This window comes from Typopeltis vanoorti, chromosome 2, assembly GCF_054136105.1.
Source record: "Typopeltis vanoorti isolate ZY-2024b chromosome 2, IOZ_Tvanoo_1.0, whole genome shotgun sequence".
In the NCBI taxonomy this organism is placed as follows: domain Eukaryota; kingdom Metazoa; phylum Arthropoda; class Arachnida; order Uropygi; family Thelyphonidae; genus Typopeltis; species Typopeltis vanoorti.
Window position 1 is genome coordinate 34,701,683 of NC_143550.1, and position 24,662 is coordinate 34,726,344.

A 24,662-nucleotide genomic window follows, 5' to 3' on the forward strand; every position below is an offset into this window, starting at 1 on the left:
ATTTTCGATTGAAGCTGATTTTTATCGGATCTCATATAGGCTCTTAGGGTAAACATGATTTTCTTCTCTATGGACCCCCCCCCCCCAAATGGAAACACCAGAATGGAAACATATGTAATTAGAAAGCACACCATACCATACAGTAAGTGGCCTGTTCTAGCAAAAATTAGGATTGAAAAAAAAAACACGTTATTTCCCCCCCTAGCTAGCCTTTCGCCCACTATATGAAGAAAGATCAGTCGAAAATGCTGATTGTCGATGTAGAGTGTAGCGTTTAAATTATAGCGTTTACCGCTCATCTCTTCTGAACCTTCTTTCTTACTTAGAAGGTTTTTTACAATGCTGCTATATATTCCACCAATTCATGCAGATAATCAGCAAAGGCTCTCGAGTGCATCCCCTGCTACTCTAGTGTCTAACAGCACGTAGAACGTAATGAGGTGTGTGACTACCAAGAAGTAGGGTATTTTAGACTGTGAAAAGTTCCCATGATGATTAGAGAATTTTTCCCTTAGCAAACTGATTTTTAAAATGGCGTTTCGACTCTAACACGACTGGTATAACAATTATATTCTGCTTTCTAGTAAAATAAACGGAAAACGTTTTTGGAAATGAAGGAATATTCAAGAGATCTTAGAATTCTACCAACCAATCCTTATACTTCAGTTAGAATAGTTCTTAGGCTAATTCTAATCCATTATGTTCTGTTCTGTTCAATTGCACTCAAACAAATTTTCTTGTAATCAAGAAACTAAAATTCACATCTTTACCTTCCTTCCATGTTGAAAATCCCCCCCCCCCTGTTATTATAATAATTATAATAAGGGTTATAATAAAGGAATATTATTTACAGTTTTATAACCCCAATTCTTATTATGATTATTAATTAATAGTATTGTAGAACCGTGTGTCACATCACTGACAGTAAATTCTATTCATATGTACAATGCTCATAACTACGCTCTCCATCTCCATGCAGGATATGATTTATTGGGAATTCTTAAGAGCTTCACTGCTCTAGCTGATCCCCGTACAAGACTTTTTATTAAGGAGAAATGGATAGTCTCTTCACCAATGAGGATTTTAATCTGATTATGTCAAATCTAAAGGCGCATGAAACCTATCCTATCTTATTCCCTCAGCCATAGGGTTGGTAGGGGTAGCTACATGATACCATACTAGGGAGATGATTATGAGCAAGGTGGTTTCGCGGTGGCTTCCTTGCAGTAGTATATTTTATGACTGTAACCGTGTGAGTTCACGGGACCGGTTTGGCTGTTTTGAGGAATGAAAAATCCGAGTTACAGGGGGGAACCCTCTACCTCCGTACGAGACCGGTTGATTCACCTTTAGTCGAAAGAAACCAGATAAAGTTTCTTCGCGTCACTGACGGGAATCGAATCCAGGTCTTTGCGACCAAAGGTCTTCGACTGAGCTACGGAGGCTCCGTACATGAAACAGTATGAGAAATTATTATTTCTAGATAAAAATAAAATAAAATAAAATTTTAAAAAATATGTTTCTAAATTTCTAAATTCTATACGCCATTAAAAGTGGGTTACCAGTTTTTCTAATATATTTATAAAGAAAACAAAAAGATTTCTTTATTTAAGGAGAAGAAGTCGCTCAGATTTGATTCTTTCTTTTTTTTAATTTAACAAAATCGATTAGTAGGAAGTATTTCTATGCTGTATATTTCTTTCAATCCAGCTCGCAACTAACCCCTTCTGTCGGTTTTAATTTTCTTTTGCTCATCTAACAAGAAGAAACGGCCAAGTTTGATAAGATCGATGAGTTAAAGGAATGCTGTCACAATCTATGACAAGATGGCCTAGTTTTCAAGTCGATGGGCGAAGTTTGAAAAACTGGAGATACTTCCCAAGCGAGAATAAAAAGAAAGACACTTCGCATATACAAAACTTGACAGGCCTGTTTGTCTTATAACATTGACCGCTATTACTTCACTGAGATGGTCCCCATACTGCTAGACGTCTGACAGAAATGTCTTCTGTTATCCGACCACAGCCATTATACAGAGCATACTGATAGAATCACCTCCACACGTTGAGAGTGGATAATGGAAAACGAGAATCAATATTACGGGAAGAGAAGGAAGAGAAGAAATAAACAGGTAAGATGCGAAGAAGTAGGATGTACTCCCAGCTATCTTGCAATGAAGGCCTTAAAAGTATTTTTGGTTCTCGCAGTTTTGTTTTGGAGTCAACATTTGGCCAAAATAATGGAAAAAGTGATAAGTTTATTGAATATTGATAGTTTTAGACGTTTATTTGGTATGTGTCACTGGTGTGGGTGTCGAGAATAGACATAAAGGACCAATAAGAGCAAATAATTAAAAGATATTGAGAAAGAAAAAAAATTAAAACAATAATGAAATTATCTTAAAAGGAGAGAATAAAATACAAACTAAAAATTGTTCCCTAAGCACCTAGGACTGTTAAGCCAACGTATTATGTCTACTAATTGCTACTGTTCTTTTGCTAGCTTGCTGGAAGCTGGTCAAAGCTCTTATAAAGGTTAATCGCATCCTAGACCGAATTCTAACTTTGGACTTTCCACAGATGACACTGATCAGTAGAAAACATTCAAATACTCGACAAGCGTCTGCTGTTTTACCTTTTTGCTCAGCACTTGTTATTTCCCGTCGCTACGTTCTCATGGTGGAATTACGTGCTATTCTGCAATATATCTGCATTAATACAGTTTATCGCCAACTGGGGCATCGTCACGTCACAAATCAGAAGCGATGGGAATTATCCTGCAATAAATATTTCCAAGTTCAGCCCAAACCTGGATAGTAATTTAAATATTAAATGCACGCATATAAATTTCTGCTTGTTCAAAAGGTTTGTGTTGTCCATCAAACCATTTACTGCAGAACGTGAATGGAATTTTTAATATTTCTTTAGTTCTCATAATAGACAGTTTGAGTTACATTGTACATCGACAGTTAAACATAACCATTGTTTCCTGAAGCGCAACCCACGTGATTATTATTGTCAACAATGGTTAAAATCACGTTTATAATAACTCGGACTGAGAAATGATTTTTGTGACATCTCGCACATCACTCACGAGCCAGTGGTGGCATGTCATTGTTAACAACAATAGGCAAATATCATTGTACGTAGATTCTCTTCCTTTTTTTATTGTTATTGTTGCTGTGTTCGTGATTTGCGTGACCTGGGCCAAACATCCATTTCACAGGCGCCTACTGGCATTCACTGCTGTTACGCAAACTCAGAAAGCACCTCTTGTCCTTTGCTGCCAAAATGTGATTGATTGGCGGCTCCAGATCATGTGACACACGTCAGAATGATGTATGACTCGGTCGGTGGTTTGGTGATTATAAAAGAAAAAAGAAAAAAAAACTTTATGACTGGTAGGTTGGAAAAATTTTGCCGTTAATGTAGTCAATCACCAAGCACAGCACGTATTTTGGAGAACGTTTCGGACTACGGACGCTGACGGTTAACTGCTTACCGGAAATAACCCCCTCTGGCAGGCAGACACAGAAGGAATATTTCGTTTATATAAATAATCTTGTAATATACATCAATAGATACCAAATATAAACGTTCAAAAGAAGATGCTTTGACATGTGCCGCATTGGGAGTTGGCTACACGTCAATCGACGTACAAAACTCGCTTACTCAGCAAAGACGTGAGGGGTGGAGAGTTCGTTTACGTCCTATCGTGTTTCCCAATAGTCCTATAAAATGAATTTCGCCTAGACAACATTTTCTTCCAAATTCTACAATGGAATACAAGATAAATAAAGAAGCAAAAAATTTGAAATCGAAAATAACTCAGTCTGTTATTACATACATCTGAGCATCTCTACGTACAGTTATCGTAATAGGTCGAATCTTAGTTATATAGAACTCAGTGTTTTGAGTTTACAGTCCAATTTAAATAAGCTTCATAACGTGTATAAGTACCTCTTGATTTTGTGTGTCCTAAAGGATATAATACTTCCTATATACTCGACAGATATTATCAAAATTTTTTATTCATCGTTTGTACTAAACGTTTTGTGTCACCTCAGTTTTGATTTCAATCGGTTCATTGTTGCAATAATAAATGCTATTGTGAAACAATTATCTACGATATTGCCCATAATTGTTGAAGGTTAACATTGTGATATACTTGAAATGACCAATCTACAAGTGAGACATGCGCCACCAATTAGAGATTGGTATTGGCAAATGGAAATAAGATATATATATATATATATATATATATATTTCCTTTAAGTATATTATTATGCATATGTTCTCCATTGCAGTAAAGTCATTAACAACAACAAATGGAGTCTATCAAGCGATATCTCCTGTTGTTGAATAATTTTTGTGTTGCTAACGGTTACAATAAGTAACCGTTAGCAACACAACTAAAAACGCATTGTTTCGAATTAAATGAATTTCCGCATTGTTAATAACTAGTACATCCCGTTCATTTTCATTTGGTTCGTATTAACATTCTAATGGCTGCATTTATAAATAATAAAATTAAATTATTGTGGAATATCACAGAGATGAAGCTCAATATTATAATTTCTAATATTTATATATTTCGTGTTCTCGCACATAAGATTTTATTAATGGTTACAAATTATTAAAATTTAATTAATTTTATATTTAAAATAATTATTGATTTATTGGAAGTTTCTGACGCATAGTCAACTCTGGTAAATGTATACTCTATAAATTTTACATTATTGAGTCCTCTTTTCCACGTCTTGAAACTGTATCTTGGCAGAATGCCAGATCATTGGTTGGACATCTTGTTTTAAGAGGTTTTTTCATACATTTCTTTTATATTCGTATTGAAAAGTCCACGTGTCCATTCTTTAATGTAATTCAAGTAAATGCACATTATAAATCGGCTGGGGGGGGGGATATCAGCGTCAACAGAATAGCTCTTAAGACAATATTTTTCTGTTTTATAATGCGTTTAAAAATACACATTTTTACATCCAAATTAAATTTATATCCAAACTTATTTAGTTAAATTTAAATGTACAGACTATAAAAATATATTTGCAGACCCTTCTGAATATATTAGTTTTTTTTAATTCCAAGAAGCGTTCGTATTTCTCGGTAGCGCTCAGCTTCTATGGAGCTATCAGGCGTGCCCAAGGCAGGATTCTAACCCTCGACCTTTTAGTGATGGAGCAGGTGCCTCTCTCTCTACCTTCCTTGAAGTCAGTAAATGTTCCGGAACAGTCATTGTTATTTTTGATAAATGCAGTAACTTAACATCACGAAAGAATACTTTGATTGTGTGCACAAAATCTCTCTTTGAAAATATATTTTAGTGGAGGTGTAAAATATTCATAATGAAATTCGTGTATTTAAAAATGTTATGCGCTATATAAGATACAAAAATAGCAATTTCGTTGTACGTCCTTTCACGTAAAATGATTTTCAAATCTACATAATATATATATTTTTTCTTATGGTGTACATTAATAAGAGCACATTGTTTTGAGATTATTAAACATTTTCTGATATTTCTTTAATAAAACTTTCAATAATATTACTTTATACTAACTGTTTATAGTTATGACTATCTGAGTAAGAATATTAAGTTATTTTCTAAATATCATAGAAAAATATGTAAAACCAAAGGTTTGAATAATAAATATTTTAGCAAAGTGACAATAAACTTATGCTAGAAGGAGTTAGCATAAACAGACAGATTTTTCTTTAAAAAATAGAAATGAAATAAAAAAGGATGGGATAATGAAATAAGGGTATAAATTAATTTATGACTATGAATAGACAATCTAAACTACACTGGGATTAAAAATTTAGGCATAAATGTTTTACTCACATTGATGATTAGTCAGTATTCGTGGTTTGCTGATATTTTTTTCAGCAGTGAGTTAGTCGATCTCTGGCTGTACTTACGGTTTCCCTCCCGATACTCTGATGTTTCTGTTAAAAACGAATGACCCTCGGTAAAACATATTAATGCTTATATACGTAAACGTTTACATGTTTACGGTTTCCCTCCATATACACTGATGTTTCTCTAAAAACCAATGGACCTCAATTAAACATTGATATTATTGGAGTTCATATCTTTCATCATTGGCCTCTGGAGTCTAAAGTTGTGTTGAGGGTCAGCAGGTAGCAAGAGGGGGAGAGAAGAAAGGTAGAGTAGGTAATAACGAGGCCTCATTCTACCTGATTGGCTATTTAACCCGTTAGAGGTTATGGCCAAACAGGTCTGCCGACATCGTCTCCTTACAGCTTTCAACTGACACTTGTGTAAGACTAATATGTAAACGTTTACATAAATTATTTTAGTTCTTAAAAGAACTGGGAGATGGACTGAGTCTTTGATTCTTTATCCCATCATCTGAATGAATAAAATCTGTGTGGATGGGGAGTTATTGAGCTCTGGTCATGGCTGGGTAACGGGCAATAGTCGAGCCTTAGTTAAAACTTCATTGGCTACTAAACCACACATTATCTCCTTATAAGGACTGGCTTAAAGGGGCGAAGCAAGAATGCTTTTCATCTTCCCCGTTATCTGTAGAGGACAGTGTAGGGATAAGATGTTATTGAGCTATTAAAGCTCTGATCATGACAGGAGGGTAACAGCAATAGCCGAGCCTCAGTTAGAACTTCGTTGGCTACAGCATTGCCATTCATTACCCTCCAAGGGTATTGGATTGAATGAATCCAATACCCTTGGAGGGTAATGGATGCGACGTGAGATCAATCGACCCCATCTCACGGTCGATTGATCCTCAAACACATTATCTTTTTTACATGTAAAGAAAGAGAAAACACATTATCTTATAGTTCTTATAAGGACTGGCTTAAAGGGGCGAAGCAAGAATGCTTTTCATCTTCCCCGTTATCTGTAGAGGACAGTGCAGGGATAAGGTGTTATTGAGCTATTAAAGCTCTGATCATGGCAGGAGGGTAACAGCAATAGCCGAGCCTCAGTTAGAACTTCATTGGCTAGAGCATTGCCATCCATTCAATCCAATACACTCTCCAAGTGTATTGGATTGAATGAATCAATCCTATTCAAGTTCAACAGATTATCTATTTTCTCTTTCTTTACATGTAAAAAAAGAGAACATATATCATTCGCGGTGTACATAACATTATATTGTTATTATTGAGCTAAGAGGATTAGATTCGGTATTATAGATCCATTCATATTTTATAGCGAAATATTAAAAGTTTCGAAATTTGCCAGAAAGCTTATTATAATGTAACCTTCGATGCCGAATATTATATTCTCATATTATATTTTTTCTTCTTATATTATATATTGTCTTAAATTATCTGATACTGATAAAACCAACAGCTATCAGGCTAGCAAAACATAATCTAAGCACTAACAAAAGGCTCCAGAGCAGAGTCATATAATTTAAGTAGTGCAAATCAAGACAACTTCGATGGCGAAGATTATATTCTCATATGCACTCTGGTAAATTTTGTCATTTTTTTTCTATATTTGGATATAAAATATGGATGGATTTATAATATTCTTCTATATATTACTATTACTTCAAAACATAAAATAGATCATGCGTTCTGTTTGCTAACGATGCAAAGCCCACCGAATAAAAAAAAATATGTTTAATTAAACAGTTCATTGTTTCTCTATAGCTAAATAAATACAATTCAAGACCTATTATGAGGATTTTGACATCCGTCATAATTTAAGATTCGTCTTATAATTTAAGATTTAGTTGCCGTAATGACATTGTTGTATGATAAATAATATGTCTGGAGAATGAATGCCGCATACCAGTGGAATGTGTCTCAGATATTCAAGGCGTCTGTAAAATAAACATCATTAATTTTAACTGGGAGTGCATAACCCGTATATCACATATCAAAGGATGTCTCCGATTCGCGTGCACCGTGTGTTGCCCGGTTTCAATTCGCTGCCTATTAACTCGCGTTTCCTAAATGATGCTTCGTTGTTAAGCGAATTAGGTTCACATAAGGGGATGGTTAAGATTTTAAGTGATATTTCTAAAGCGAAAGAGAATATGTAAAGGCTCTTCAAAGAGTTCAAAGTTACCTCCACTTTAAAAGCAAGCTTGCTGACTAAAAGAGCAAGGGTGTTTACGCCCTTCAAGAAGTCAACTGTTTGAAGTTTCTAAGAATGAAGCTTTTCTGAGTTGACTCCACTTAAGATGCTGATTTCGCTATTTATTTTTCTTTCTAGTGTTTCTTTCTCGTATTCTACACGGGTTCGAAAATAGGTTTTACAACTAAAAGGTAACGCTCTTTTTACAGACTACGACAGAAGCTTCAAATTAGAAGTAATTTGCCTAATTTATTATTAAACGTAAACGAGAAAGGATACTCTCAAGATACAGTAGCAGAATAATCAGTATTTTTTCATCCCTCTACAACTAACTTTCATAATTCATTAGAAGCCTATAAAATATTTATACTGAGTCATTTAGATGTATTCCATTACAAAGAAAAATCCCTTTGCTTCCATTTTGTCATTAAAATTCTCCAATCCTCGCCTTCTCGATTTTTACTTCTGTTCGTAAAGCATCGTTAACTTTGTGAGATTTATTAATTATATTAGGAGAAAATTTAAAAATGTATCGTCACGTAAATTAAAATGTAAAATAAAATATAATTTAATTAATTATTAAAGTTTGGAAACATGCTAATAATAGAAAAAAATGCTTTGCACAATACTGTATAAAGTCAAAAATGTATTTTAGTTAGGCTTAGCACTTGTTAAAATAACACTTAAGTAAATCGTATATAAGAAAGGCCCAAATAATTATTAGACAGTATTGTCACAACTATGCAAAACATAAGCGAACGAAACAAATTTCTTTAATGTAATATTCAAAAATTACATTAAATAAAAAAAGAGTATAAGTATACAAAATGAATCAGATTTTTCCTTATAACATATTAGGAATCGATATAATACATTAGTATTTGTACTCTGCATGGACCAATGAGTTAAATAATGATTCATGTTGCCATATCCAAATTTCAATTCCAGTTTAAACTGAGCCGTTTTTTTGTCATACCTAATCACCAAACTGTATGATGCAAAAGCATAGAAACCTCCTAGGCTTCAATGGCTACAATAATTGTAATACGACCTCTTACGTCGATATGAACCAACCATTCGTTACAATTGTTAACTAACATCCCACAACGTGAATGACCATCAGCTCTCGATTCGCTTCTAAATACAATTAATATGAAATGCACAACAATAACGGTGGACCATAAAAAGATTATATTATTGTTGGCATAACAATAGTTATTTTATAGAAAACCGTTGTTCGAATTGTTCATTTTAATGCGAATGCTTTTGATATAATGTTATGCACAGATAATGCTACTTTTCCCATAATTATGAAAGAAACGCAGAAATCTGTTAGAAAATATCAAGCTCACATACCACACTCCTTTCTTTCATCTATTGCGATAATAACATCTGTCATGACAATTTCCAACTTCACTCTTGTTTTTAAGAATGCATTTGTCGCCTATCTTAATTGTATTCCATTTTCGGTTTTCTTTTCCTCTTCATTTAAATAAAATGTCTACAATTTGATTCCGCACTACATTCTATAGTACTGAGCAAGTCAAAGGTAAGAAAGGGAAGTCGGTTTTCCACGGTGTCTTTTCCAATCATGGATAATGTTTCAAAATTCTGAAACATTAACTAAAGAAAATGAATCGAAGAAAATGTGCCAAAATACTAAATCTCCTTCGTCACTGCTCTGCCTTTTGCTCTGCTTATCTTGAAATAAACGTAGCCATCGTAATCTCTCAGTAATAGTTCTTTTATTCAAGAAATATGAGAAGTTATACATCTATGTTTCTATAGCAACAATGTTATCATTAGTTCTATCCAGGAGACAGAGAAATTGGTGTATGTTTCGCTAGCAACATACTTTCAACGAACCGCATCGGTAATGCACTATGCTATTATCGGTAATAAAGAATTAGAAAATAATAGCGAAACTAATACTCTCCGTACATCCAAACTTGAATCTACAAATAAAGAACTTTAATGCATTTCAGATATATCTATATTTTTCTGGTAATCAGACCCACTAAAGGTTATAAAACGACAGTATATTATTAAACAGTTTAGAAGCAAACATGAAATTTTTGTAAATGTTTTATAGACATTTGAATTTGTTTATCAAATTTTGTACATACATCAAATAAGTAAAAAGTGTGTTTTATTTAGATTTACATTTTAACTCAAACCATGCTACTAGATTTATATAGGTGTATAAAATAAATGTAACAAGCTTAACCAAAATTCCTGTCAGCTAAATTAAAAGTTAATTCGGTTTCAATCATCCTCTTGATTGCATTTAATATGATTAAAAGAAACATAAATTCTATTTACTGGAAACAGCTTTGATAAAGTACCCTGATATACTAGCTTCACTGCATGACTCATTTGCTATGCTGGTTGGTTCGCCTCCTGCTGCAAATCAGGATACATTTAAGACAAAGATGAACATCCACGTAAGAAATACTTCAAGATGAAACACCTCTCTCTCTTTCTCTCACACACATACACAGGTTCCAAACATTTTATTAATCGTATTCTGCCACTGTGGTACAAATGATTACTGCTAGCATTTTACAGCCTAACGACAAGCGGATATATAGCAACGTATCATTAGCTTAATCTAGCCAGTAAATGGCGGGGTAATTATAGCAAAGTGAACAATAGCTGGTGCGCTTTGCAAACACTGCGGAATGGCACGGTGGCCAACAGTGAATCCACGGATCACGTGACGGACCGTGCATCTGTTAGACATGATAAACAGTCAATGTTCGGTTCGCTGTCAGCGGCTCGTAACGGAGCAGGGAGGCCGATTATGTGCGTCGCTTCCCTCTGTATCATCTCCCGTAATCAGCCTCCTATAGAGAGAACCGGAGAATCTGTGGAGGGATAGTGTACAAATTTATAGGTCCCACACGGGTAGTATCAGAATAATATCCTGGTGGAATGTATGCGCGAAGTGTCGACTATGAAAGAGGGCTAGCAGTGCATAATTTGTATTAAGGTAAAATCGCCCGGTAAATCACTCTGCCATCAGCAATTATCAGAACACTAACTTAGGTACGATACACTGCGAACACCTGTATCCTTCCCCATATTTAATGTTTAGAGCTACGATGAACAACGATATACAGCACTAACTCATGTGCGTATCCCAACTCCTTTCATTTCGACCTATATACGTACAGGTTAGAATGATAGTGATGGGTTCTGAATTACTCATTAGGAGAAGAATTTGTTTCCACGGAAGCTATGTGTTATATTCCAAAATGTATATTTTTAAATTCTTCTTTCTTTCATCATCATTTTTATCATCATGTCTATCAAGGATTTAGGACTAGAGTGGCCTGTTCCGCCTTAGAAGTCATCGTTGAATCTCTTAAGAGGACGTCCTGGTTTTCTTTTTCCTGGTGGCTTGTAATATAAGGCTTGTTTTGGTAATCTTTCTATTTTCATTCTTTGAATGTGTTCCATCCATTTATGTTTGTATTTTTAATTTTTTCTATTACTGATTCCTGGTTTAATTCTTTCATAATTTCTTCGTTTCTTTTGTGATCAAATAGAGTATACTTTGCAGTTTTTCTCATTGACTTCATTTCAACTGTTATTAATCTCTTTTGTTGTTGTTGTTGTTGTTTTATTGTCCAGATTTCACTTCCATATAATAGGACTGGTAGGGCTAATGTATTGTATACCTTTAGTCTGGTGTTTTTGAACTAGCTTTGGGTTTAAATATAGAGTTAATTACACCTGTTATATTTTGCAATTTTTAGCTTTATATCTTTTTCATTGTCATATATAATCATACATCCTAGGTAGATAAATGAATTCACCTGTTCTAAAATCTTGTTATCTATTATTATTTTAGTTCTTAGTGGATGATGACGATGATGATGAAGAGGATATACATATCTTATTCATTCTTGCAACGGTGACTATCATGATTACAAAATTAAGTAATCTCTGTCTTGTTTCTATGGTCCACCATATGATTAGAACCATTAGATTTCCTGCTTAAATGCTGAGTGTTCAGGATTACAAGGACATTTAGTTCAAAACAATAATCGCGAGTGTCTCACCAGAAGATATTATAAAAAGATTTCTCCTTCACAAATATCGAAAATGAATATTTACTCTTTTAGGAAGGGAGCAACACTATCTCGTGAATAAGTCTTCCATTCAATAACATATCTGTCACTACACTAATCCTACTATTTGATAGTAATACAATTTTACGAAATCAAACGTAATCAAGCATATTCATGATCCAAGACGATCACAGAGGGGTGATCGCACGTTTTACAACAGTCTCCCTTTAACTAAGTTTCCCAAAATGCAAACAAGTTTATTAAATTGATTTTGTCTGTATGCAAGTTAATTTTCTCTAGTCGTTAGCAGATTCGGTACTTGCTCTCTTTCTAATTACAGGGGGAAATATAGAAAGCTACGAAATTATTCTAAAATATATTTGACTTTGGCTAAATACGATTAAATAAAATTTCAGTATTGAAAATCTCCGCTAATCTTTGTCAGCCTATTCAATGTTGGTTCAACTACAAAGTTTAGCGGAGATCCTGCAGACTGAAATTTCATTTAATTACATCCATCCAAAGTTAAGTTTAATTGGACCAGTTTAATCTCAAATTAGCAAATTGAAAGCCAAAATATGCCTAGAATATACAACGCAACAAATATGGAAATCACAGTACGTAATACTATTCTCATATAGTGACAGCACTGATTATCGCAACAACTGAATGAACGTGTATTTTTACTTGTTTTATGTTTTAGAAAAATTCACCAAAAGAACAAGTCTGTACTCTTATTTTCCTCATAGGAATGTCGTCTAAATAATGACTTATTAGCTCTTCTCTTATGTTATCCATGCCAAATGTGTATAATCCAGTTTTAGCACTTCGGAACCATTAAAAAGTTCTCATGCCAAATTTAGTACTCTCTTCTAGTCAACTGATGGATGTTGTATGTAAAATTCGACTGATTAATGGTCTCCCTAATTTAAATTTAAGCGTTTCACTGTCAACACAGAAGACTGATTGATGAATAACTAAAGCTGCTATTTGTATTATTTTGTTCTTCATCCTGAGAAGTATAAATCGGTATTCAAAGGATTAGATGCTGAATTGCTTCTCCATTTCTGTTTATCTCTTGGCTCCCCTCTGCTAAACTGATAAAATTATTTTGAAACATCGAAATGTTCGCAATCAAAGCAACAATGCTATTCTAAAAAAAAAGCTTTTATAAATTCCAATTCATTAGAATTTTTTTAAATTCTCAATATCAATTTAGGATGATTAGTATTGACATCAATCACTCGTGAACAGCAATAATATTATAGGATGACTCATTTTCTATAATAAATATAAATATAATATAATATAAAGTAAATATAATTCTTTGAAATTTTTCTCTTATTGATGCATCGCCGGACTCTTCAGGAAACTCGATACAAAGGAATATACATAAAGAAATGGTGCATGCAATGATTTAAGGAGTGAAGTGAATACTTTATCCTTTTATACGTTCTCCGCATGGAATATTTGAGAAAATTTGCATCACTTTTGTGTTTCAAATTGTCTCAAAGAGGAAAAAAGTATTCTAAATTATATTAATAATCCCACTCTGAACTGATACAAGTTCATGATCGGGATTATGAACTTTTTAAGGGTATTCGGTCAATTAATTATAATTGGAGTCGCTATGCCAAGCAGCAAACCAAAATGTAATAGTGGGTTTCCGCGATCTCGTCTGACCTATACGATATCCTAGTTTGCACGCACGCACACACACACTTCGTGTCCGCCCTTTCGCACACACCATTTTCTGAAATTAAATCAAATGCGATGGTTTCATTTAATAAAATGTTTTCGTCGTTTCTAATCCTATGGGAACAAAATAAGTATATAAAATAGCCCTATTGCATTACATAAAAACGAAAGACTTGTTATTTCTTTTTTTTTCTATTACATTAATATCGTAGAGATTGAATTGTAAATCATCAAAATGATTTAAACAAGAAAGTAGTCAAACTAGCTCCATCGATTCAGCCTTTTGACATTTGGATTACATTACATTTAACTCAACCGGCTTAATCCCCAAGGCTATCTAGAGAACCACGTTCGTTGATTGTATGGACTGAATAGCAGTTGCGTTAGTAAGCCATAGTTGTGATCATCACCTGGCAGGAAGGATCTACACACGGTCTTTCGTAATTTTAAAAACCTACGTGAACAGCAATTGCCATATATTTAAATAATCACTTAGTGTGTTTTTAAGATTTAACTAAATATTATAATCGTGTTCGCGCGGTTAGCCTAGTGGCTTTGCGCTTCTCAACCATATGCTTGAGAAAGGAGTATCCTGGGTTCGATTCCCGTCGCCGACGTGAGGAGTTCAAGGATCTTTCTCAGACATTGCCAAGTTGGCCGGTCTTGGGTGTGGACATCAGGGTTTTACTCCCAGGTTTATCTGGGGTTTTTCCTCCAGCACGCAGGCAAACTGGCCCGGTGAACACACGCAGGTATAGCCATAGAATATACCGGGAGGTATAGGGCTAGTCGCCTTATCCTCGGAACGGGTACGACTTAGAAGGCCTTAAAGATAGTTCTGTAACAGGCCGCTGGGCCAAATACGTAGAAAGTAGCCCTAAATAGTTAAAAGAAAAGAACATTCCCTTTGTTTAGAAAGACCTGGGTTCGATTCTGATGTTGGAATTCAAATTCAGGTCTTTCGTTTAACTGACTTTTCAACTAAAATCAATCACGTATGGGGGGCCAGTAAAACTGAGGTTCCTTCCAGATACAAATAAAGAAAACAATTAGGAGAATACACAGCTGGGAGAAGAACTAAATGAGATATATAAAGACATATCCACAGTAAAATAATTATGAATATAATACGAATGCGATGTTTTCATTTTTTCAATTTCGACCTAACGAAACTTGACTAATATGAAAGTAGATATTTAATCAAAACCTTAGCTGATTCGAAAACGTTAAAAGCCGTTTAACCTCAATCCGTAGAGGGTTTCGTGAATCGCCTACTTACTGTAGTGTTTCTACGACATTCCACGGAGAAATTATACCCGTTCTTCTTCTTCTTCTGTTGCTAGGTTCAACCATCTGTCAAGACCAATGTTTATTTTATCAGTCATTCCTGATTAGGGCAACTTCCATTACAACAAGCTCAATGTGACCGACCATCAGCCTCAACTGCATCTCGCAAGAGACAGTTCTAGTGGAGAGGATGCTAAATGCCAGCAATGCGGTGCTTACGAGATGCTGCACTGTAGATTATTCTGATTGGCCGATACTCACGGGACATTAACCTTTCGAGCAAGTGCAGGAAAACTTTGGACAAGTTGTACTCTTGAGACATCAGCCGATGTACCTGAAAATTTTACCTCGCTATTGGCATTTCCCTCCCTCTACCAACATCCTCCTTTCGTACTCCGTAACCGTACGCAGTTATAGGTCAATCGACGGCAGTGCCAGTTCTTTTGGCCCAACATTACGTCGAAATATGACTATAAATAGTTAAAAAGTAGCCCTAATTTGTTCTTCTGTTCTTTAAAGAATTGAGTTTGGAAGAGAAAGACAAGAGGCCTAATCTAAATTTGCTGGCGGGTAAGTTCGTTGGTGTGGCCCCCAAGAGGGTAGTGCGATCGAAGGCAAAGAAATTTTAAAAAGACAAAAAATAAGACAATAGGAAGGAGAAAAAGGAAGCAATATTCTTACAAGTTAGCTGAAATATTTAAGGATGAAGGATATACTGTGGTAAATCCCAAGACTATTTCTCTCCCCTAACAAAAAATAATACGGAATAAAACAGAGGAAGAAATAGTTACACACTAATCTTAGTAACAAAAAGATCAGCTAGGTAAACATCTCCAAAACTTATATCTAACGTAAAAGAAAGAAACAAACTCGCAGGATTTGTTGACTCGTAAGACACTGCGGAGCATTTATAAAGGTTTACACAGTTTATTTGAAGCCAGGTCTGTTATGTTCTTCGGATATCTGACTTATTGTATTCCTGTGACCTCTGTAAACAATAAACCAGTATCAATACAGAAAATTACTTTGTAACGGTTACATAGTTACAGTTGCTATTCACTTAAATATATATTTTAGAATTAAATGATGGACAAACTTCAAAACCGATGTCGGATATAAAGACAGTTAAAGAGTCTGCTGATATAGGAATGACAGAATAGAAATCTTATTTACGACAGATGGAACATGATTAGCAGAAATTTGCATTTTCGATTTAAAAAAGGAAAAAATATGAAGCTTTTTAAGTTATGTATACAGAAAGAATGGAAGAATAATAATAAAAATGAAATTTATATAAAATTTATTAAAAATAACAAAACTACTGTTTAAATAAAGTATTAACTTAATAAAGTAAATTATTTATTAAACAGTTTTGCTATTTCAATTAGTAATTGTAAATTGGTGTTACCAGAGACATGAGGAAGAACGATCGACCGTGAGATGCGGTGATTAATACCCTTGGAAGGTAATGGTTGGCAATGCTGTAGCCAATGAAGGTCTAACTGAGGCTCGGCTATTGCTGTTACCCTCCCACCACGATCAGAGCTTTAATAGCTCAATAACACCTTATCCCTACACTGTCCTCTACAGATAACGGGGAAGATGAAAAGCATTCTTGCTTCGCCCCTTTAAGCCAGTCCTTATAAGGACTATAAGGATGGATGTTACATCCTTATAAGGACTATAAGGATGGGTGTTACCATATGAAATGCATGATAGCATACATTTCATCCATTTCCAATTCTTCCTTTCTTTTATTTTATTTTTTATTTATTTTATATTTAAAATGTATTTGTGAGGTCTAGTGATTATTTTTTCATGGCCCAGTCTTTTTTGTATTTTATATTTAATTATTTTTCTTAAGTTTAGATAACAAATAATGTTGAAACTATTTTAGTTTCAACTACGTGTTTATTTAAGCTTATATAAAATCATTCTATCAAACACATGAACGCATTCAAATTAGGAATCTGAATTGTGTACAATTATTATGGACTCACGTGAACCTGAGTCTTAAACACGTGTATCGACTTGCAATTGAATTGAGTTGAATTATTATTTATATTGTAGTTCTGATTTATATTGCATTAGCTAACATTCATTTGGCATACGTACACATTATGATAATAAAAATCCTTTTTCAAAATAGCGTTTTTCAAAAAAAAAATAATAATAAATAAAATAAAATAAAAATAATGAATTCTGAATAGTGCAATAATGAGAATTTCATTTGTCTGCCTTCTTTCTTCGGTATCTCCGGGAGCTATTATACCTATTTATCACCGAGTTTGTTCAATCGAACGAACAAAAGTTATATATACCAGGCAAAGCAGAAACTCCCGTGTCCTCGTAAAACGGAGATCTGTCGTATCTGACACCAGAGCAGTAAAACAGCTGAAATTATTCCCAGATAGACCTAAAATAGTCAATTTAATAGCTGCAAACCATTATCATCTCAGAAGTGGCATTGTCAGTAATGAAATACGATATCACTAGTTTTGTGTGTGTGTGTGTGTGTGTGTGTGTGTGTGTGTGTGTGTGTGTGTGTGTGTGTGTGTGTGTGTGTGTGTGTGTGTGTGTGTGTGTGTGTGTGTGTGTGAGAGAGAGAGAGAGAGAGAAATGAGCCACATCCAGTTTACCTATTAATTCTGATGGATGCTTCACATTGAAATCGTATAAAATATTCAACGGCAATCAATATTATCGCCCTGAACGGCTTCACATAAAGGAAATGGACAAAAAAAATGCTTCGTTGATGGTCTAATACATCACTAAGGCAACATTTATAGCTCGTTATTAACATCAAAGTTGTAATTAGTGAGAAACCTATTGGAATTCAAAAGATGTTACAAAGTTCAAAAGAATCTGGTTTCAGATGTTATGTTGGGATTAAGTATAAGAAATAAAAGAATAATCTTTAATGTTGAAAATAAATGCTTGTCTTTGTGGTTTTTCGTTGAATGGATAACATTTTAAAGATCTTATTATTTCACTAAAATGATTAATGAGATACACGTTATGATCTTTACCAGTACATTTTTATCACAATAACATTACGTTATGTCTTAAGTTTTACTGTTTTTACTTTTCTTTAATAAATAAATAATATATATATATATATATATATATATATATATATATATATATATATATATATATATATATATATATATATATATATATATATATAGAAATATAGAACACTTAAAGAAATAGTCCGTAGACTACGGACTGGGCTCTTTAACTTTGCTCAGTCTACGGGTGTGTGTGTATATGTGTGTGTGTGTGTGTGTGTGCGCGCGCGCGCGCGCTAGTAATATTTCGCAGTTAACGCGTCGTCTGAAATTCACTCATACATTTTAATATATAAATAGGAAAGGTTTGACCCGTCACCATTTACATGTGTGGTATTAAGGACAAATGTAAGTAGGACTAAACTGTATTAGCGCTATTCTATAGATTAAGTAACTTGAGCCAGTACATACATGTCATATGGCTGAGTACAGTTATTTGGAATTACGGCCCGAAACAACTCACTGTATTATATCTGTTCCTTGCGTGTATTCTTCTGAAGGGCTCGTGGTCGTCTTGTGGGATGAAAAACCCGAATTTCTGGAAGCAAATATCATCCCACCGAAAGACAATCACAAATATCCATGTCCATGGTGGGATTCAAACCCAAAGCCCGTTAATTTGAAAGGTAGTACGTTAACACCTCGTCTATTATTCGGGATTTAATTGAATTGGCCAAAATAGCCTGCAGAAAACGCATACACATAAATACAAATAGGTACTAGTTAGGATTTGAAACTTATCTGGTTCACACTTCGACAATACAAGAGTTAGCGACTGACTGCTTACATTTCCAAATAGGGTTAAAAGAGTGTCGTTTCCTCCTTTAGTTAATAAATAAGGGGTTAGTGGATTTATTTATTTATTTTTGTAGCAGCACTCTATCAATAGGAGACGGGATAATACAAACTTCAGGTCACACAATCTAGAAAGAACCGTAAGGAACTATTTGGCCTCTAACAGTGCATTTCAGAAAACTTTTAGATTTCTTCCGACACTTTAAAGAATGAAATTAAGCGTTTTTATCTTAATAATTTCGTTATGGGCATTTTTATCCTTCTTTTCAATCGACTATAAATAATCGAAGGAAAGCCATTGCAAAATATTTTAAAATGCGTATGATTTATAGAATCATCAATTGCCTAAACATTTCAGATCTCGTGGCCATTTAAAAGAAGTCCTATAAATCTTAAGGAGCAAAAGAACAAAAAAATACAAGGGTAAAAACGTTCTCTGTTTCGGGTTCTTACTGAGGACAAAATGTTCATATATTTCCATGATTTCAGAAGTCTACTACCGTGTGGCATTATGGAGCGTGTAAGTCTCTCGCAACCAACACGATCTGTTTCCATTTCACTTCGTCCTTTGCAATGTCCTGCCATTTGTCTGTAGCGACGTCAAGATTTTCTAGACCTCTTTCTGTATTTCGAGTGTCCTTGACGCTACAGAGAGAGAGAAAGAGAGGAAAAGTACTTTTCTTTTGGTTTTTCCTCTTGGGTACTCTTCATGTAATATCTTTATTGCTCTATTTTCTTCTGGTCTAATAGCATGCTCTCTCTATCTTAATCTACGCTCCTTTATTACCTGTGATATAACGCGAGTCTTCTATCGCTTCACTATTGATAGCCACCTAATTTTTCTTGTGAGAATGCCTACTTCCTGAACTCCAGACTTAATTCTTCTTACTGTAATCTATTGTTCAACGCTCATTTTAGTTTATCGGTATAATTATTGAATAGTTAAAGTATTTTGCAAGAGTTTTGAATTTAACTGACATCTAAGAGTAATATATAACATATTTTATTTTATCCGATGAACTTAGAAAAATCGATTATAGCAGATTATAATACCTATTTAATTTTAATTTTAGGTGTATTTGTTAAAACATATTAAATGATTTTTTTTCGACCGTACAGAAATAATAATTCCTTTCTAGTTCGATGAAATTTATAAACTTTCCTATTAGAATACCTAATAATCCTTATTAAGTGATATAAATTTTAATTTAATCGGCCATATCACTAAAAATAAAGCAAATAATGTATCAACAGTACATACACCAAAACGTGGTTTAAATACATTTGTTATGATATGATAATGTCATTAAACAATATGGCTGTTTGTGATCAATCGACCGTGAGGTGTGGTGATTGATTCATTCAATCCAATACCCTTGGAGGGTAATGGATGGCAATGCTGTAGCCAATGAAGTTCTAACTGAGGCTCGGCTGTTGCTGTTACCCTCCTGCCATGATCAGAGCTTTAATATCTCAATAATACCTTATCCCTACACTGTCCTCTACAGATAACGGGGAAGATGAAAAGCATTCTTGCTTCGTCCCTTTAAGCCAGTCCTTTTAAGAATATTTATTTAAGAATAAAGTTTTTTTTAGACCCTTGGAGGGTAATGGATGGCAATGCTGTAGCCAGTGAAGTTTTAACTGAGCCTTGGCTATTGCTGTTATTCTCTTGTTATGATCAGAGCTTTAATAGCTCAATAACACCTTATCCCTATACTGTCCTCTACAGATAACGGGGAAGATGAAAAGCATTCTTGCTTCGCCCCTTTAAGCCAGTCCTTATAAGGAATATGGGTGTTTCATACTTGAAATCATTCCAATATTTGTTTCATGTTCAAGCATTTTTGTCTATTGCAAAACACCTATTTACGCTAAAATATCTGCATTTAGTTAAAATTACGGATGTATAATACTTCTAAATTTTTAAATAAAGTGCACATGTGCCTTTAAACCTTCATATACATGGTGAGCGAATGCATGGATACCAGTGTCTTATATCCTAGTGACAGGATTAGTATCTTTGGAAACAAGGTGATATTTAGAAACTATATATTAGAACTACTAAGGTGAAAAGTGTTGATCAGGCGATGGACTCGATCCAGATACAACAGATGCTTTTTTGTAGTGTGCTTAAAGCATCATATAAAGTAAATGCAAAATCTTGAATTGGATGCCTCTATTGCCTTCCCGAAAGAACAAGACCATTACTTAGAATGACATGTTAAATAGTACTCATAACGGGTAATTTCTGACAGCATTTTTTCCACCCCGAATGGATTTGTCAACGCTACTTGAAATTAGTTCTCACATATGACCCCTGCCCTGATGCATTACATATTTGTCTAATTCAACATTAATCAACAATTAAGGAAAGATCCAACGTGTATTTTTAAGGATATTGATAAATAAACTATGAGCATTTATACCCTTTTCAAAATGACAGCGAATCACAATACTGGGTCTCTGAGAAGATAATAATTGTATTACACTGTGTTTTATGCTTAATCATTGGAATGATTAAGCATAAAACAAATTGAATTTGTTTATAAAACAAAGTGAATTTGGTTTCAGTCACACAGCACGATATGGTGTGTGCTTACGTGCAAGCCTAAATCAATCAATCACACACGCACGCACACACACAATATATACTATATAAATAAAAAATAAATTAGTAATTATAATAAAGTTTGGAAGACTAGATCGCACATCCGCTCTCCAATCAACAAGTTGCACCTTTGAATCCGCATTAGCATAGACGTTTGTGTACATCTTTATGTGACTTCGTCTTTTGGTGTGTTATTACCATCCATCCCACTGACTTAGTCGACTCAATTGACTTGAAAATATTCCATATTTGATGTCTAGAGAATGGTCATCCGGATAATCTAATCCTTATCATATCCAAGATACTATAAAATATGCTATAGGTTAACAACTTTTCGTGTGATCACGTATTTTATACATATAATTCCATATATTGTATACTCTTTATTACAGGGGCTGCTCGTTCAGAGACACTGCGGAACTGCAGCATTCCTAATTTTTCTCGATATATAAATATATTTATTCATTTATTTACATTTGCTTGTATATTTAATTTTATCATCAGCAATCCTATACAATTCTCTTATTTTGTATAAAAAATAATAAAAATCCATCTTGTAGCACTTAGGAGGGCGAAGGACGCTAGCAGCACTGTGTTTACCACAGTGTCATATTGCTACGCGCGCAAGCATATGTACATCATAGTGAGATGCGAGCTATTAGCGTAATACGGCACTGTCCGTCGCGCAGTTCCAGTGTTGTTTATATGCAGTTTGCGCCAGTAGTAGAGTGTTCGTAGTACTTATCGTGTTTACTCCGTCTCTTTAAATATTTGAACATTACAATTAAAGAATTTAATTGTAATGTCTAAAAATTGTAAATCCATTCCTTTAATTACAATTAAAGGAATGGATTTTATTTTTAAGTAATTTTGAATTATACCAAACTGTAATTTTATCGATAATAAACAATATTTTTTCATGTTTAATTTTTTTTTAAATTTTTACCATAATTTTGATATTTTATCCAAAACACGTATACACTGTACTTACAGTGTGTATGTATATTTCGAAAGTTGCAGCACACCCCCCCCCACGGTTTCAAGCCACGAGCCGCCACTGGTCTTTAATATTATATCCATTTACTGGAAGTTTAATTAACGTTATTTTTTCTACCATAAAAATGACATAGAAAAGAATAACAAGTCGTTACTAAATTCAAACGGAAAGAATTTGTTTTATTTTTAATACCGGAACAAGAGAAACCAGTTGTCTAGAGAAATCCGTAATAATCAAATTTTGTTACAGGAATTTCGACTAAGTACTATTAAAAAGGTTAAAATTATACAGTGAACGTGTAAATTTTATTAGCTAATCGCCAATATGGGCTTAAACCAACTGTAGAATATCGTACGCACAATTTAAATCCAGATTTGTAACTAACAAACTACCGAATTGCCTCTATTATACTATAAAAGCAACATGATTAATTCATCTCAAGAGACGTGGCGATGGCTATTAAATGACGAGGTAGTTAATCTGAGGCATAGAAAAAACAATATATCGCCTGCGTCGGTTTATTTGAAAATTTGCATAAAAAATCAACACGAAGACAAAGTTGATTAAATTGTTGGGGAGAGCCCAGATGACAATTAATCATCTAAAACAATAACCGACAAGGGAGCAGAGTTTAACACGGATTATTTTATTCATTTTTTAAAATATTTTCAAAGCTATTTGGAGTTATAAAATGAATTTAATGATGTTAGCGCGGATACAGAATGACTATTGAACTGGCTGTACACTGATTAATGTACCAGTTTGTTTAAAAAAATAAAAAAAACTTAAAGGACAAATTCTACGCTAATCTTTCTTTTGAAATAGTGTGAGTTCGTGTTTTTATTTCTAGTTAGATTTTTAAAAAAATCTATTAAAAATCTGCCAATAGCATCAGTTACTGTAGTTCTAGCTTTTCAGTGTTTATTTCCGTCTTTTCCTTCTCCAAACTAATTAACTAGTAGAATATTTCTAAAATAATAATCCTAAGATTCTAATTCAATTAGATTCTATATTTAGAACTTATATTTCTAAAATAAAGACACGAAATCATACTAATCACTTCATTCAAAATGTTAATAAAGGCCACAACTCTTCCCTCAAGGTATTCATCTTTCTTGAAGACATTCCTCGGAATTGATACTAAGCATTCTAACATTCGCAATCTCTTTTCCTAAAAACCATATTGCCTCAACCCTTAAAAGATAACATGGCGCATTATCAAGATGTTCAAATGCATCGTTTCCATAAAACTACCACCAGTGTAGGCGATGAAAAATCATGCAGAATATCAGTGTCAGGTTGGGTGTTCATTTTGTAGAGTACTGTGACAAGCGATCCTTCTCATCGCATCTATGCCTTGATAACAATAGAGCCGAAAGTCTTAAGAGATGGACCAGTTCGTTACAAACTCCTATCGACTACCATATATTAGTAACAATTGATCTTGTATTGCCAAATTGCGCTGCATTCTCACGAGCTGATTGATCCCTACGGTTATGTATGAAAACTATTTGAAATTCGGGTAAATCCAGCACCTTCCATTTGTTATATTCTAGAACGATTTTGATTGTATGTTACATGCACACAATATCAGTTTCTAGTCAATTTATTAAGCTCAGAAAGCTACAGCTGAGTAACTTTTTTAGCTCTAAACATTTAGGGAATAGTCCGAACTAACTGCTGTGGTTATAGTTGAATTATCACCTTTGTTTTCAGACTAAATTCAGAAGAGATCGGATCGCGTTCAACAAAAGACACAAGGATGCTTCTAATGGATTAAAAACATATCGATCCAACGAACTCTAACGATGTGGATAAAAAGATTTAGAAGCGACTCAAAGTCGTTGAGCGAGTCAACGGTCAACATTTTCAATAAAATTAAAACAACATAAGCGACATAAATTCAGAAGGCAGGAAAGAAACAAAACAATAATAATAAAAGTATTGTTGAACAGCAACAAAGCTGAATTTCCATCTCCTTGGTAACACCAACTTCCTGTCAGCTACAGTAGTTCGTTTAATACACGGTGCTAATG

At 34.0% G+C, this 24,662-nt stretch overlaps 1 protein-coding gene across 4 annotated transcripts in view; it reads right to left on the reverse strand.

Moving 5' to 3' along the window:
* Positions 1 to 24,662, reverse strand: part of LOC150108916 (agrin-like) — a 610,886-nt gene that overhangs the window by 230,359 nt on the left and 355,865 nt on the right. The window lies entirely within an intron of this gene.